General features: G+C 37.2%; 1 pseudogene; it reads right to left on the bottom strand.

Annotated features, from left to right (window-relative positions):
* Positions 1-1,250: 1,250 nt before the first annotated feature.
* LOC149160503 (L-type lectin-domain containing receptor kinase IV.2 pseudogene) lies at positions 1,251-3,626 on the bottom strand (annotated as a pseudogene).
* Positions 3,627-17,635: the final 14,009 nt, after the last annotated feature.

The following is a 17,635-nucleotide window of genomic DNA, read 5'->3' on the forward strand; positions in this document are numbered from 1 at the left end:
ATGATGTACCTAATGTATAAGAACATGATAAACAACTTATATCATGATGAGATCAATGTATAAAATTTAATCAATTATACTATTTATTAATAGTTGTATTAATATATCATGTTAATGAGGATGGTTAACTTTTATTTAGATTAAATTCAGTTTATCCATTTAGTAAAGAAATTGCAAAAAATTATATTCCTTGATCATTGTGATTTGATGAGAAAAACAAAATTAGAAAATTCTTGAACCAATTGACTCAAAATGACAATTAAACCAAAAAATAAAATTATTATATAGCATCTTAGAAAAGAAACAATATAAAAACAATAATATTTTATCATTTTATATCATAGGAATACAAAATAAATTAAAAACTAAATCAATTTAAGTTGCAGAAATGCTACCTATACGGCTTTGTTTTCCCTTTCATAGTTTGAACAAACATTTAGAATTATTCGTAATAAATTAAGATCAATTCACTCCATTATTTCCACGGTTATTTTTCATTTACAGTTTCTGAAAATATTTAGAACTGTTTGCAAATAAGTTGAGAGCATTGCATCCCATGTAGCTTATTTAAACCATTGACAGAGACTAACGGTTATGCAGGTTTCCTTTGTTTTCATTATATACAATACACATCATAGTTACCAAATTCGGTTTAATTGGTAAAAAAAAATTGAATTTTTATCAGTTCTTTCATTTCAGCCAAAGATGTGAAAACTGATTTAATAGAACTTTATCCTTGCGTAAATCTTAAAAAAACATTACTGGAGCTTATATTCCAGACAATCTAGAGAGAGGCCCGAGGGAAAGCCAAAGCAAAGGCATTTATACCCTCCATACTCGGATTAGAAATAGATTCAATGGATTTTTAATAGATTTTGAAACATAGAGTATTTTTTATTTTTATTTTGAAGTATATTGGTAAATTTTTCCCAAATTAAATTTTTTTGAATCCAGTTATTTCCATACTCATCTTAGTCGAATCCAAATTAGAACTCGAAATTGCTAACTATGCTACAAACCTTAACTTTGGCAGATCTCATCCATACTCATCTTAGTCGAATCCAAATTCGAATTCGAAAATCGCTAACTATGCTATAAACCTTAACTTTGGCATATCTCATCCATCCATCTAGCACAAGTCTTCCCACTTTAATCCGAGGTTCATGTATTGGTAAGCCTTTAGTTAAAAGAATTAATGCAATATGAATTATGTTGAAAAAAAATTGGAAAACATCGAGTATGACGCTGAAAGAAACCTTATTTTATATTTGCAGTTCATATGAGATATGTATTTTCATATATGGTGGGAGAGAACATATTCTATCCTGCCAGTTAAGCGAAAGACTGGCAGATGGCTTAACAGTGCCATCTATCCTACAACAATGTAAATATTGTATTGTTTGGTCATGCATAATCCCAACCTCGTAACTCTCCGTGACCGGTTTAACTATTGCTGGTAGAACCTGTCAGCCCTGCTAAAGCTTCCCGGTCATTAAACCGATTAATTTGACCCTGCTCGAATGATGGAGCGTTATCTGAAGTCGAAGTGACTATTTCTTCTGAAAGGATTCTGCTAGACGTACTCCCCCAAAACTTATCGCCTGTATAGCCCCGGGGATAACGACTCAGTTTCCTCACGTCAAAAGAAGGCCTGCAGATGTCAGGAAGAGGAGCTTCGCCTTCCAGTATTTTGCAAACATGGCGCATGCCCAGCCTGCTCTCCGGCTCTAGGTGAGAACACAACAACCCCAACTTCAACACCACCTCCATCTCGCACACATCATATCCATCCTTCTCCAACTTTGGATCCGATGCCTCCAGCAGCCTCCCCTCTGTGTAAAGTCCCCACACCCACTCCACCAAAATCATGTGCTCGGGGCCCTTCAACGGATCAACAGGCCTCCTCCCGCAAGCCACTTCCAATAGTAAAACCCCGAAGCTGAACACATCCGAACTCGGCGTGGCCTTCCCCGTGTGTATCAGCTCCGGCGCTATGTACCCCAACGTTCCTACAACATGAGTCGTCTGCGGATTCCCATTGTGATCGTAGAGTCGAGCCAGACCAAAGTCTCCCAGCCGCCCATTGAACTCCGAATCCAGCAGTACGTTGCTCGACTTGATGTCTCTGTGGATGACCTTTTTCTCCCATTGCTCTTGCAGATACAGCAACCCAGCGGCCACGCCTTTCAGGATCACGTATCGCCGATGCCACGGCAGGACTGTTGTTGGATTCCCGTAGATGAATTTATCCAGGCTGCCGTTGGGCATGTAGTCATAAACGATGAATAGCTGCGTATGGGTTCGGCACCAACCCCGGAGATGAACCAGGTTCCGGTGCTCTAGGCGACCCATGCTTGATATCTCTGAAATGAAACCCTTCATTCCCTCTGTAAGCTCCTTGTTTATGCATTTCACGGCGACCTCTTTGTCACTACTGGGAAGAACGCCCCTGTAGACTATGCCGAAACCCCCTTGCCCCAGAACGTTTTCTTCCCGGAACTTGCTCGTGGCGACGCTCAATTCCTTGTAACTGAGTCTATGGGGCCAGTACTCCATCTCCCATTCTTCGACCCTTTCTCCATACTTCGCTCTTATGAAAAACACGGCTGCAACACCCAGCGGTAAAAGCAGAGTGGCCACGGTGATACTGGCTATGAATCCCCGGCCCGGGCGTTTGGAATTCATGTTCGCAAAAGAAGGGAGACGCGATACATTGATGAGCGGCGCCATGCCTTGAGTAGTGAAGCTCCACGCGAGAACGTAATAGTCTTCCCTGACGTACGCGGTGCTCGCTGAAAAGCCAACGAACATCTTCTCTTGCAAAACGGTGCTAAGATCGATTTTGAAAGATATCAGCGGCTTCTGCGGTCTCGGCGAGCCCGCCAACGTGATGGTAACGTTGAGGCGACTTTGAGAATGGCTATAATCGATCCAGGCCTGTATGTTCCGTCCACTCTTGAGGCTCAATCCATGAAAGCTGTCCTCCCCATTCCAATATCCCGCAGGCTTGGTTTGCACCGACATGAGGCCGTTGATGTCTACACCCACGTGGTTGTCGTCGGGATCATTGAATTCCGGATTCTTGCTCGTATCGAACTCCACTGCAAATAAGTGATTGTACGGCTGCCCATTGGTGGTGAGGTTAAACAAGCCTAGATACTGGGACGCCATAGCTCCAATGGGAGATCTGTGGGGCATCATTATGAAGGCTAGTCCATGTGCTCCTTCGGTAGAGGGAGGATGCACCATGGAGAAAACAAAGGTAGTGCTAAAGGAGGAAAGTGTCCCGTTGGTTTTCATCTGCACGGGAACTGAATAGAGCGCGCGGCCGATCATAAAAGACGAGTCCTCTGTGATAGCGAGCACGGATTTGGAGCGGATGACAGAAGCCCCCAAGTCCAAGATCAGGTTGGTTCCGTTAAATCCGTCGAAGATGAAACTGGTATGTGGATGATCCTCGTCGGCCTGTGCAGGGATAAGTGTTATGAAGAGGGAGGTGAAGGCTATCCGGAGGAGGCTCCGCCGTGGTATTACCATCATTAATCGTTTCTCTGAGGCTAAATTGCTTCTTCGTAAGAATACATAAATGACGGATATCTCATTGCTTCTTCGTAAGAACACATAAATGACGGATATCTCAAGCCGCACAGAGACCTTAGAAAAGTGCACTAGTGTCTTTGAAAACGAGTTGTGTGTCGGGAGATCATCATTCAAAAATTCCCAGCTCTGACCACGACTTTGAAATTTGTGTAGGCTAGGTAATAACTTTCTCAAGTATACGGTATTAAGTGTAGAATCTAGATTAGTCTTTGATTAAAAGTATTTGGAAAGGACATCAAGGATTTCCAAGAGATGTACGTTAGTCTTTGATTTAAAGTCTTTGGAAAGGACTTCCAAGAGATGTAGATTGGAGAGTCCTCTATAGAAGTTGAGAAATTGCTTGAACAGTTAAAAGTGGCTAAAATTTGGGCAAAAATACTATCGAAATTTTCATAATTTTTCAACCAATTTCTCCAGTGACGCCCTAGATTGATTTAAAGTGTTTGGAAAAGATAGGAAAGACTTTGAAGAGGGCGAACCATATTTTCCATGCTATCTGACCATAAATGAACCACGGGTGTATATTTGGCCTTAGCAGAATCGAAAAATAGACATATACACCCGCCGTTGGCCGAATAACATGGGATTTATTGGATCCCTTCGAACAGATGTAGATTAGTCTTTGATTTGAAGTCTTTGGAAAGGATTTCGGTTTTGGGAGGTCATCATTCAAAGATGGCCAGCTCTGACCGCGATTTGGAACTCTGGGTAGGGTAGCCTATAGGAAATAAGTCCAGCTCTGACCGCGATTTGGAACTCTGGGTAGGGTAGCCTATAGGAAATAAGTTATTTAAAGTCTTTGGAAAGGATTTCGGTTTTGGGAGGTCATCATTCAAAGATGGCCAGCTTTGACCGCGATTTGGAAATCTGGGTAGGGTAGCCTATAGGTCATCATTCAAAGATGGTCAGCTCTGACCACGATTTTGGAAATCTGGGTAGGGTAGCCTATAGGAAATAAGTTATTTAAAGTCTTTGGAAAGGATTTTGGTTTTGGGAGGTCATCATTCAACGATAGCCAGCTCTGACCGCGATTTTGGAAATCTGGGCAGGGTAGCCTATAGGAAATAAGTTATTTAAAGTCTTTGGAAAGGATTTTGGTTTTGGGAGGTCATCATTCAAAGATAGCCAGCTCTGACCGCGATTTGGAAATCTGGGTAGGGTAGCCTATAGGTCATCATTCAAAGATGGTCAGCTCTGACCGCGATTTGGAAATCTGGGTAGGGTAGCGTATAGGAAATAAGTTATTAAAGTCTTTGGAAAGGATTTCGGTTTTGGGAGGTCATCATTCAAAGATGGCCAGCTCTCACCGCGACTTGGAAATCTGAGTAGGGTAGCCTATAGGAAATAAGTTAGGTATGAGGTGTATATTAGTCACAAGTCTTTGAAAGGCCTTCGACTCTCAGCGGATTTGGAAATCTGGGTAGGGTAAGTAATAAGTTTCTTACGTATGAGCGTAGATTAATCATTGATTTGTTTGGGATTTAATTTTACTTTCATGGGAATCCAAGAAAGGAATATTTTTTTTTTGGTTGGAAATTTAACTATCACAATTAGTAATTTTCATACTTATTATTGTAATATTTTCACACTGATTAAAATCACTGATATTTTACAAAATTTGTATGGGTGAACCAGTTATTTTCGCGTAGAAAATGACTTATGGAAAAAATAAGGTATAGAGTATAATAAAATGAGTAACAAAATGAAAATGATGTGTTTGGTGACATGTATTTAATCATTTTTTATGGGATTTTTTAACTAATATTTCTAGATTTTGGTATAATGAAAATTATGATTGAGCCAAAAGTGAATCACACCTAAGTCATGGTGGGGGAGATTGTTGGACATTAGATAAACGAATGCTCCGTGTGTTTCGTGACATGTGCTTAATCGCCTCTCGTGAATTTGTTAACTTTGGTGATGCCTTTGTTTACTAACACCTACGGGTTTTGGTGATGTGTCCATTTATTAACACCTATGGGTTTTGGTGATGCGTCCGTTTATTAACACCTACGGGTTTTGGTGTAACGACAATCGTGATTCTAACAAATGACGACATGTGCTTAACCGCCTCTCATGGATTTGTTAACTTTGGCGATGTATTTGTTTACTAAAACTTGTGGGTTTTTGTGTAACGAAAATCGTGATTCTAACAAATGACTCTGAAGAAACGACATGTGTGTTTCGTGATATGTGCTTAACTCCGTTAACTCTGGTGATGCGTTTTCTTTACTAACACGTGCGGGTTTTGGTGTAAGGACAAACCTGATTCCAACAAATGAGTCCGTTTACTAACACATACGGGTTTTGGTGTAACGACAAAAGTGATTCCAACAAATAACTCCGAAGAAACGACATATAAATTCAAAACCAAAACCTAGATCAAAATTAAAGTCATAATTGCCTTTCAAAAGTCTTCATTAAAGAAAAATAAAGCAAAATGACTCTGGAAAAGCAACACACGAATTCAAAACCCGAACTAGGGATCAAAGTGTTAAAATAAGTTAATTACTCGTGCATGAGGAGTTGGCTAAAGTGTTAAAATAAGTTAATTACTCTTGCATGAGGAGTTGGCTAAACTTAGAGAGTAGTGTTGAGTGATTGAGTATTGAAGCCCCCGAACAAGGGATCAAAGTGTTAAAATAAGTTAATTACTCGTTCATGAGGAGTTGGCTAAAGTGTTAACATATGTTAATTACTCCTGCATGAGGAGTTGGCTAAACTTAGAGAGTCAGTTAATTGAGTGTTGAGTGATTGAGAATTGGAGCATTGAGTTAAGTTGAGCTAAGTGATAGACGGCTTTTAATGTGTGATTGCATGAAGATATTTTAGGTGAGTTAAATACCCTTCACCCTGTTCATTGTAAGTATCAAGTTTTGTGTGATCAATAGAAGAACCATAGCTCGTGTGTTTTGGGCAAATTTGAGTGTTTAGCTTCTCTACCTTTCCAACAAATTGGTACCAGAGCTAAAGAAAGATCACAAGATCCATAGTGGCTGCAAAGCTAGTGAGAAAAAGACCAAGAAAAAAAAAACCAACAATTTTTTTTTTTTTGACAAATTACGTTGCAAATTTGTCAAACGATTAAAAACCTTTCTAAATTTATGAACGTGTTGCTTTTGCAACACGTGATTTTGTTTTATGACCTATACGAAGTGTTAAGTGGAGCCTCATAATATTTGTGCAGAGACGTTTTGTTAAAGACTTTTTATATTAAGGGTTTTATATATAATTTTTTTTGAGATATTATTATTATTATTATTATTATATCAAGAGAATTATTAATTTTTTTTTTGTAAGCTGGGGTGGGACTCTCTCATTTACATGTCCATTATGTACCCCTCTACAGGGGAGGGGTAGCCCAAGATTTGAACCCAAGACTTCCGGTTCGGTGAGACTTCATTTCCACGGCCCTTGTCGCTTGACCTACCCCATGTGGACATCAAGAGAATTATTATTATTATTATTATTATTATTTTATTTTATTTTATTTTTTATTTTTTATTTTTTTGAGAAAAAGAGATTTATTATATTAAGTATATTTTTTAGAGATTTTTTTTATAAAATTATTTATAAAAGGAGAAATTTAGGGTTTTATAAGAGGATTTTTTTTTAAGACTATCTTACAATTAATTTAACTAAATGTTTAATTATATGATTTTAATATAATAGTAAAATTTTTTGTTTAATTATATAACCAATGTCAACCCCTTTTAATTTTTGTAATTCGTTACCTTATTTATATAGATATTAAACTAACTTTATATTAACTATTTAGTATATGTAAATTTAATATTGCCCCTTTTTAATTTAATATAATTAAAACTAACTTAGAGTGAGTTTAATAATTAGTTAATTATGTAATTTTTAATTATATATCTTATATATACATTTAGTTTTTATATGAATAAATACGTTATTTAATTTATATTTGATTCTAACTAACGAACTAAAGGTTTATTTATTTTACTTAAATACATGTCAATTCAATATAAAATTATTTCCCATTAATTAATTTAGATTTAAAAATGATAATAGGCATTAAAAAAAAAAAAACCTGTCCATATCCCTTGGTCAAGGCCAGTTAGCCATTAGCCATTCTAGCTGACCAATTCAATATAGTCGTTGCCTTGTCAAATTTAGCCGTTGGAGGTTCTGCTTTGTCTATTTAACATGCAGGCTGGATCTAAATCTTCAATTTGTCCTGACGATGAACCACACTCGTTGGTTCGAAACGCGTTAACAAATGCATTCGAATGTGATTTACGCCGAAGAATCTTCTAAAAAAAAGATGGCTTTATCAAATTTCCAGCTCCAGTTCCCACCTTTTACAGGGAAAGATTATGATGTGTGGGTCATTAAGATGGCGGTCACTTTGCAAGCACATGATGTTTGGGATTATGGCTAGTTTGGGTTTTAGAACCTAAGGATGAAGCAGAAGCACGAGCTCTCACTAATGCAAAGATAAAACAATGGAAGATAGACAAAAGGAAGAATGCACAAGCGTTACAACTTATCCAACAGGGAGTGGACCGAGTAGTGTTCTAAAAGATTATGATCACATCTTCAGCAAAAGTAGCATGGGATACTTTGGCGACAAACTATACAGGTATGGCTAAGGTCAATATTTTTAAGTTGTAGAATACTAGGAAACATTTTGAAAGTCTGTAAACATTTTGAAAGTCTGTAGATGAAGGAGACAAAGGACATCAATTCTTTCATGAATCAGGTCATAACTGTCGTAAATCAGTTAAAGATTTATGATGAATAAATTAAAGATCAAACAGTGGTTGAGAAGGTCCTCAGATCTTTGTCTACCAACTATGATGTTGTGGTAGTAGCCATAGAAGAAGCCAAGGATTTGGCATCATTGACAATTGATGGGTTGATGGGATCACTTCTATCGCATGAGGTAAGGATAGACAGAAATAAGGATTCCACTTTAGAGACCGCTTCCAAAAGTTAGATTTCTATTTCAAGAGATAGAGGTCGAGGCAGAAGTAGATCGAGAGGCAGAGGATGAGGCACAAGATATGGTGGTCAAAGAGATGGCTGAGAAGCACATGAACATGAAAGTGGAAGCAACTTCAGAAGCTTCAACAATAATCAAAGAGTTGACAAATCAAAGATGAGATGTTATTATTGCAATAAATTTGGTCACTATGCTCGTGATTATAGGAAGAAGATAGCTGATCAAGGGAACCAAAGAGCTAATGTCACTACAGAGAGTACTGACTCCATGTTCCTAGCTTTCCATACCATGCATGAACCTTTTGCTAGTGTGTGGCTATTAGATAGTGGTTGTAGTAATCATATCACAGACAACAAGGATTTGGTTGCAAATTTCAATCAATCTGTGAAAACAGAGGTAAAGTTGGGGACTAAAAAGATTGTGGAAGTAGAAGGAAAAGGAGTGGTCAACATTCTGACCAAGCAGTGGGAGTCGAAGACAATCTGAGGGGTATATTATGTTCCTAGTCTCAAACATAATTTGATAAGTGTTGGTCAATTGACATAGAAAGGATACAGATTTATCTTTGAAGGTCAAGAATGTGTTATATATAACAAGCCCCCAAGTAAGAAGCTGATAACGAAGGTGCAATTGACGAGGAACATAATCTTTCCTCTAATTATGAATTACAGTGGTTAGGTAAGTTCTTTTACAGTTGCATGTTTTGATGATTATTGGTTATGACACTTTCGATTTGGACACTTGCACTTTTTTGGTTTAAGATTGTTGCAGCAGAAACAAATGGTCAGAGGATTACCTCCCATCAAAGAACTTGCTAGTACTTTTGAGTGTTGCATCTTAGGAAAGAAACACCGTGAAAGTTTTTCAAAGGGAGTTGCATACAGAGCAATCTCTTTAGCTAGTGCATACATACTTATGTGGACCTATGAGGACACAGTTGATTGGTGGAAGTTGTTACTTCCTTACTTTCATTGACGATTATAGTAGAAAGACTGGTTTATTTCTTGAAGCAGAAGTCTAAAACTTTTGAAAAGTTCAAAGAATTCAAAGCCTCACCAGAAAACCAAAGTGATAGACAGATCAAGGTATTGAGGTCAGATCATGGTGGGGAATATGACTCAAAGACATTCCATGATTACTGCAAACAACATGGAATCAGAAGACAATTTACAACTAGGTACACACCATGTTATGAAACCAACTCACAAAAAGATAGAAAAGATAGATCAACGCCTTAGAAATAAGCCTCTTCGAGGGGGCAACCTCCTTTACATTACACAAATGAAAAATTCTTAGATGATTCAAATGACAAAACCTCATTTCTATATATAGGAGTCTAAAGGGTCACAATATAACCAAAGCTGACCTAACAATAATAATATAAAGGCACAAAAATAATAATAGTGGGATTCTATGGGGCACAATAATAACAACATGGGGACAATAGGGGCACAACAATAATAATAAGGGATACAACAAAAATAGTAATGGGGGAATCACTAGTATTATAGGGACCTAACATGCACCTCTCCTTCAAAAAAGTGTTGTCCTCAACGCTTGAGTAGTTCTGGATGCTCATGTATAAAATTCTCATCCTCCCATGTGGAATCTTCAACGGGTAAGTTCTTCCACTTAATGAAATACTCTGAAATTGATCGATTTTGTAGCTGTCGAGTTCTTGTTTCTTTGACTGCTTCAGGGTACAATATGATTTTTCCTTCCTCATCAAGTTCTTGCAATATTGTTTGAACTAGAAGCTTGTCACCTAAGCCTTCTTTAAGCATGAAACATGGAAAACTAGGGGCACTCGAGAAGTTGCAGGAAGCTCCAATTTGTATGCCATAGTACCTATCTTTTCCAACACCTTGTATGTACCATAATACTTTGGTGATAATTTATTATCCTTCTTAGCTTGCTTGAGGGACATTTGTTTATATGGTTGTAACCGTAGGAATACCCAATCACCTACATCAAAACTTCTTTTGCTGTGATGTTGATTTGCCTACTGTTTCATTCTATTTTGCGCCAAGGTGAGGTTATACTTTAAGAGTTGAAGAACTTTTTGTTGATGGTCGATGTGATCTTCCCTTGCTTGAACCTTAGAATTTTCTCTTAAATATGATGTGATGGATGGTAGATGATATCCATAAAGTGCCATAAATGGGGTCATTTTTGTTGCAGTATGGAAGGAAGTGTTATACCACCATTCAGTCAGAGGCAACCATTTGACCTATTGCATCTGTTTATTAGATACAAAGCAACGAAGATATCCTTCCAAACATTTGTTTACTATCTCAATTTTCCCATCAGATTGAGGATGATAAGATGAGTTATGAGCTAACTGAGTACCAAGACAAGAAAATAATTCTGTTCAAAAATTTCCAATGAGAATGGGATCTCTGTCGCTTACAATAATCTTTGGGTTTCCATGTAGCTTTTGAATTGTTTCCATAAATGCAGTAGAAACTGTACTCGCTTTAAATGGATGAGATAATGCACAAAAGTGTGCATACTTGGTAAGTCTATCAACTACCACCATGATAACACTCTTTCCTTCGGACTTGGGTAAACCTGTGATAAAATCCATTGAAACCTCCTCCCAACGTTGGCTTGGAATGGATAAAGGTTGTAATAGTCCTGGGGTCTTAATTGTTTCAACTTTATTTTGTTGGCAAACCAAACATTCCGCCACAAACTTTTGAATATCTGATTTAAGGCCATCCCAAAAAAATCCTTCTTAACCCTGTGGTAGGTTTTTAGAAATCTTGAGTGCCCTCCTAAGGGAGAGGTGTGCAATTCCCTAAGAATCTTTTGTTTGAGTTGTGAATTCTTACATAGGTATAACCGATCCTTGTACCATAACGAATCATTTTTCTAGCTAAATGTATCAGATGTACTGGGATCTTGTTGTATCTTTTGAATGAGTGCCCACACTTCCTCGTCATTCTTCCATTCATCCCTTGCTTCATTTATCTAATTTGGTTGGATAATAGAAATGGCACAAAGAAATGCTTCCACATCCTCATCCTTTCTTGAGAGTGCATCTGCCACAACATTTTTCTTCCCTTTTTTGTAGATGATTTCAAAGTCATAACCCAACATCTTTGTGACCCATTTTTGCTGCTCTTCTGAAGATAATCTTTTTTCTAAAATGTATTTAAGACTATCATGATCTGCTTTTACCTTGAAGTGTCTTCCCATTAGGTAGGGTCACCATTTCTTAAGTGCATGTAGTATTGCAAACATTTCCTTCTCATAAATAGATTTGTGTAAATACTTTCCTTTGATTGGACGACTTTTGAAAGAAATGCGTCTTTCTTCTTACATTAAAAAAACACCAATTCCATTTCCTGAGGCATCACATTCCACAATAAAGGTTTTTGTGAAGTCTGGTGTACCTAACACCGGTGCTTGGCACATTGCCACTCTAAGATATTCAAAGGCCTTAGTTTCTTCTGGAGTCCATGAAAATGCATCTTTCTTCAATAATGTTGTTAGAGGTGTTGCTATTCTCCCATAATTCTTAACAAAATTGTGATAATACCCCGTCGACTCGAGAAATCCTCGTAGATGCTTTATGGATGTGGGGATTTTCCATTCCTTAATGGTTTTAATTTTGCTAGGGTCTACCTTAACATCTTCATGAGATACAATATGACCCAGATATTCCACCTCTTGTACTCCAAAGAAACATTTGGAGACTTTTGCATATAATTGTTTCTCCTCCAATAGTTTGAGCACCATGTCAACATGTTGGACATGATCCTTCCAAGACTTGTTGTAGATTAGTATATCATCAAAAAATACTAACACAATTTTTCTAAGGAAGGGTTTGAAAATGGAATTCATCAAACCTTGAAATGTAGAAGGTGCATTAGTAAGGCCAAAAGGCATGACCAAAATTCATAATAACCCTCATGAGTTCTAAATGCTGTTTTTGGAATGTCTTCAGTCTTCATTCTGATTTGATGATATCTTGAATGAAGATCAAACTTGGTGAAGTAAATTGATCCATGCAATTCATCCAATAATTCATCAATGAAAGGAATGGGAAATTTATCTTTAATAGTGAGCTTGTTGAGCTCCCTATAATTTGGACACATGCGCCATGATCCATCCTTCTTGTGAACCAATACTACTGGAGAAGAGAAAGAACTTTGACTAGGTTGAATTATACCAACCTCTAGCATTTCTGCAACCATACATTTTCATTCTTTTGGACATAGGGATATCTGTAAGGCCTAATGTTTGGAGGAACACTTCCTGGAATCAAACTAATAACATGATCATGATCATGAATAGGTAAGAGGCCTTTGGGAGTCTCAAATACCTTGGAATGATTGTCCAAGACTTTTTGGAGATCTGGAGAAATGGATGGTTTTGATGTGGGAACCTCTAGTGAACATAATTGTGCAATTATGCCTCGTTGTTCTTTCTTTAGAAGCTTTGTCATTTCGTTAGAGCTGATTATCTTTCCCGGTTTCCCTGTGATACCCCTTAATTCAACTTCCTTTCCTTCTGAAGAGAATTTCATGAAAAGTTCTTAAAAATTAAAAGCTATTTTACCCAAGGATTGTAGTCATTGGACTCCTAGTACAACATCAGCACCACCCATTGGAATGGAAAGCATTGGGCTATTCAATACATATTCTCCCATGGATAGCTTGATATTATGGCACTTTCCTGAGCAATTTATGGTTCCTCCACTTGCAACCATCACTTGACACTCTAGTGTTGGATATAGGAAGCAATTCAATTCCTTGGCTATCTTACAATGAATAAAATTATGGGTACTTCCCAAATCAATCAACACTATTACCTTTTTCTTCTTGATATGCCCTTCTATCTTGATAGTTTAAGGAGTGATAATTCCAACCAATGCATTACAATATATGGTCGGATTCATTTCTTCTTTTTATAGGGTTTGTTCCTGGTGTATATCCTCTTCTTTGGACGTTTCTTGTTCCTTTTCTTCCTCCTCTTCACAATCTATGTAAAATTATTTCTTCTTAGCACACTTATGACCTTTAGTGTATTTTCTATCACAAATGTAACAAAGCCCTTTTGCTCTTTTTTCTTCCAATTGTTGTGGTGTCAACCTTGTAGGTTGTGGATGGCTATGGGCAACAACATTTCCATCTTTATGATTGTGAGTGGTAGGCTTCCTTATTGCCATAATTTTGCTTTCCATTTTTCTTCCCAACTTGAATGCCTTCTCCAATGAATCTGGTTCCCAAAGGCAAACCTCATGTTTGATGTTATCTTTTAAAGTCCCTATGAACAGATCAATCCTATGCTCCTCTGGAATATCTTTTAACCTTATATTCAATTTTTGGAAGTCCTCAATGTGCTCCATCATTGAACCCTTTTGTTTGAGATTTATCAATTGGCTAAAAAAAGTGTTGCTTTTTGTATCCTCATAATGTGTTATCATTTCATCCATAAAATAGCCCAAGTGACAATTTGTTTACAAGAGCAAAGCCATCGATACCATAAAAACTGATTTGGTTCCATATATAAAGTTGCAATGCGTACCTTTTGTGTGTTTTGCACATTATGGAGATCGAAAAATTTCTCCATCTGTAGTATCCATGTTCCAAGATCCTTGCCATCAAACTTTCTCATATCGATCTTTGGAACATGGTGGTTCTTCGATCCAACGTTAGAGTCTATGAAATCATGATTAACATTTATTTTATTATCATCATGAGTTTCCTTTACTACCCTTTCGCCATTAGTAAGCATTTCTTGTAGAAACTTTGTCAAATCTGTCTTCAAATCTTCCATGCCTTTCTTTAAATCATCAATCTTAGCTTCCATGCCATCCATCTTAGCTTCCATGCCATCCAGCTTAGCTTCCACACCATTCATCTTAGCTTCTACGCCTTTCTTTAAACCATCCATCTTAGCTTCCACGCCATACATCTTAGCTTCTATGTATTTATTTAAGCCATCCATATTAGCTTTTGTTACTTTTTGCACAAGTGAAATTTGTTGCATTTGGTCTCGTAATTTTGATATATCATGTTGCATTTCTTCCTCTTCTTCATGAGTCATGCTAGTGCTTTCAGGTTGCTTACTAGGTGTTTCCATTTTCTTTCTTTGGGGCATCAATTACCAATAATAATGCGTCACTATGCTCTTTGAATTCCTTCAAACTAATTTTTCAAACCAAGCTTACACAAAAATTAAAAAAAAACTACACATTGTTTTTCACTTTGTAGGAGCTCGATATTGAATATGATGTATCTCTGTAATTGTGGATATCCAAGGTCTGAAATTTTTTCCTGTGGTAACCCTATGAGTAATATTTCTAACCCCACAAGTTTGATCAATATTGGATTCTCCAATGAAGAGTTATGCCAAATCTCCCACGATGACCTGAGTATAGACAGGTTCAATAGAGAGAGCTTGTACAACGTGCCTGGGGTCATTGTTTCAACCTTATGTTCTGAAAATAATACCCAAAAAAACTACAGTCCATCCTCTTTCTGTAACTTCTTACGAAAATTCAATCTGATTCTCAGAGCGAACGTTATGACGATTTTCCCAAGGTCACCTGTTTGGAATGTAATTCGGGGGTTTGCAAAAACCCTAACTTCCTCAGATTATATATCCGAAAATATAGCGAGAAAAGATCTAAAATTCGGGCCCGAGGTTTAGCGAGATCTCGTCTCAAATGGGTTTTATTTTTAGCTTCTGAAACATCGCAAAACAATGTTATCGCGAAAATTCCACGATGACCTATTTGGAGCAGCGAAACCCTAGAATCCAAAAGCTCTGATACCAAATGTTATGAAACCAGCGCACAAAAGATAGAAAATATAGATCAAAGCCTTAGAAATAAGCCTCTTCAAGGGGGGAACTTCCTTTACATTACACAAATGAACAATTCTTAGATGATTCAAATGACAAAACCTCCTTTCTATATATAGGAGTCTAAGGGGTCACAATATAACCAAAGTCGACCTAACAATAATAATATGAAGGCACAAAAATAATAATAGTGGGATTCTATTGGGCACAATAATAACAATATGGTGACAATAAGGGCACAACAATAACAATAAGGGATACAACGAAAATAGTAATAGGGGAATCACTAGTATTATAGGGACCTAACACACCGTAGCAGAATGTTGTAGCAGAGAGAAAGAATAGGACAATTATGAACATGGTAAGAAGCATGTTGAAAGGAAGAAACTTGTCTAATGAGTAGTGGGTAGAAGCAATTTCATGTGCTATTTATGTGATCAATAGATCTCGTACAAAGAGTGTGATGAACAAAGTACCAGAACAAGCATGGTTAGGTATGTCTTGCAACGTATCTCATCTCAGAGTATTTGGATGTGTAGCTCATGCACATGTGCCTAAAGAGCGAAGAGGAAAAGCGGATGATAAAAGTGAAAAATGCATATTTATTGGTTATAGTGAGCAATCAAATGTTTACAAATTGTATAACCCTGTCACAAAGAAGACCATAATTAGCAGATATGTTGTGTTCAAAGAACAAGAGTCATGGAATGGAACTATAGACAAAATAGTTGATGCAAAAGTGCCACTAATGGAAGAAGATGATGTAGCAGAAAAGGAGTAGCAATAATCACAGGAGAAGACACCAAATAGATACACACCAACAAGGACTCCAAGATTTTCAAAGGAGCATGGATCTTCAAGCAGATCAACAGATCGATATTCTCCCAATAATCAATCAAGTGATGAATCAAGCAATGGTAAGAGAAAGATGAGAAGTATGAAAGATATTTATGATGATTTGGATGTTATTTCAAATTTTGCATTGTTGTCATTCCAACCTTCTTCGTTTGAAGAAGCAATTAAAGATGAAAATTGAGTGCAAGCCATGGATGAAGAAATTCAAGCTATTGAAAAGAACGATACATGGGATTTGATTGATTTACCAAAGGACAAAAATCTCATTGGTGTGAAGTGGGTGTACAAGACAAAGTTGAATGAGAAATGTGAAATTGACAGATTTAATCAAGACTTGTAGCAAAAGGATTCTCACAGCAACCAAGAATAGACTTTGGAGAAACGTTTGCTACGGTAGCCAGATTGGATACTGTAAGAGCGGTTCTAGCCATAGCAGCTCATAACAAGTGGAAAGTATATAAAATGGATGTAAAATCGGCCTTCTTGAATGGAATTCTAGAAGAAGAAATTTATGTGCAGCAGCCTCCAGGTTATGAAGTTGAAGGTAACGAAGATGAAGTTTACAGGTTGAATAAACTGCTCTATGGACTGAAGCAAGCGCCTATGGCTTGTTATAGTAGAATCAAAAACTACATGATTAATAATGGATTTTGCAGAAGCAACATTGAGCCTACCTTGTACACAAAAGTAAATGAGCATGGACATATTTTGATTGTTTTCTTATATATTGATGACATGATTTTTACAGGTGATTTTGAGTTAGATGAATTTAAAGCAGCCATGATGAATGAATTTGAGATGACAGATCTTGGTCTCATGAAATATTAGTTGGGATAGAAGTTGAGAAATCTGAAAAGGAAATTTTTATTTGTAAACATAAATATGCCAAAGATTTGTTGAAAAGATTCAGGATGGAAAATTGCAAACCTGTCCCTACACCAGTTGCAATAGGTACAAATTTAAGCAAGGATGATGTAGGATCAGATGTCAATCCAACTCTATTCAAATGATTAGTTGGCACCCTCATGTATCTCATAGATATAAGACCGAATATTATGCAAGGAGTGAGTTTTATTTCCAGATTTATGGAAACTCCAAAAGACACACATTGGAGTGAGGGAAAAAGAATTCTGAGATACATAGCAGGAACTAGAGATTTTGGTATAATGTACGCAAGCACAGAAAAGAAAGATTTGAGTGGATACATAGATAGTGATTTCGCAGGCAATTTGGATGATAGGAAGAGCACTTCTGGTTTTGTGTTCCACCTTGGTTCAGGTGTGATTTCATGGGCATCTAAGAAGCAACCCATTGTGGCACTTTCGTCAGCGGAAGCAGAATATGTAGAAGCAACATCAGCAACATGTCAAGCAATCTGGTTAAGAAGAGTAT

Source organism: Pinus tabuliformis, chromosome 5_2, assembly GCF_031772625.1.
Source record: "Pinus tabuliformis cultivar Carrire ecotype Pingquan chromosome 5_2, CPIR1, whole genome shotgun sequence".
Classification (NCBI taxonomy): domain Eukaryota; kingdom Viridiplantae; phylum Streptophyta; class Pinopsida; order Pinales; family Pinaceae; genus Pinus; species Pinus tabuliformis.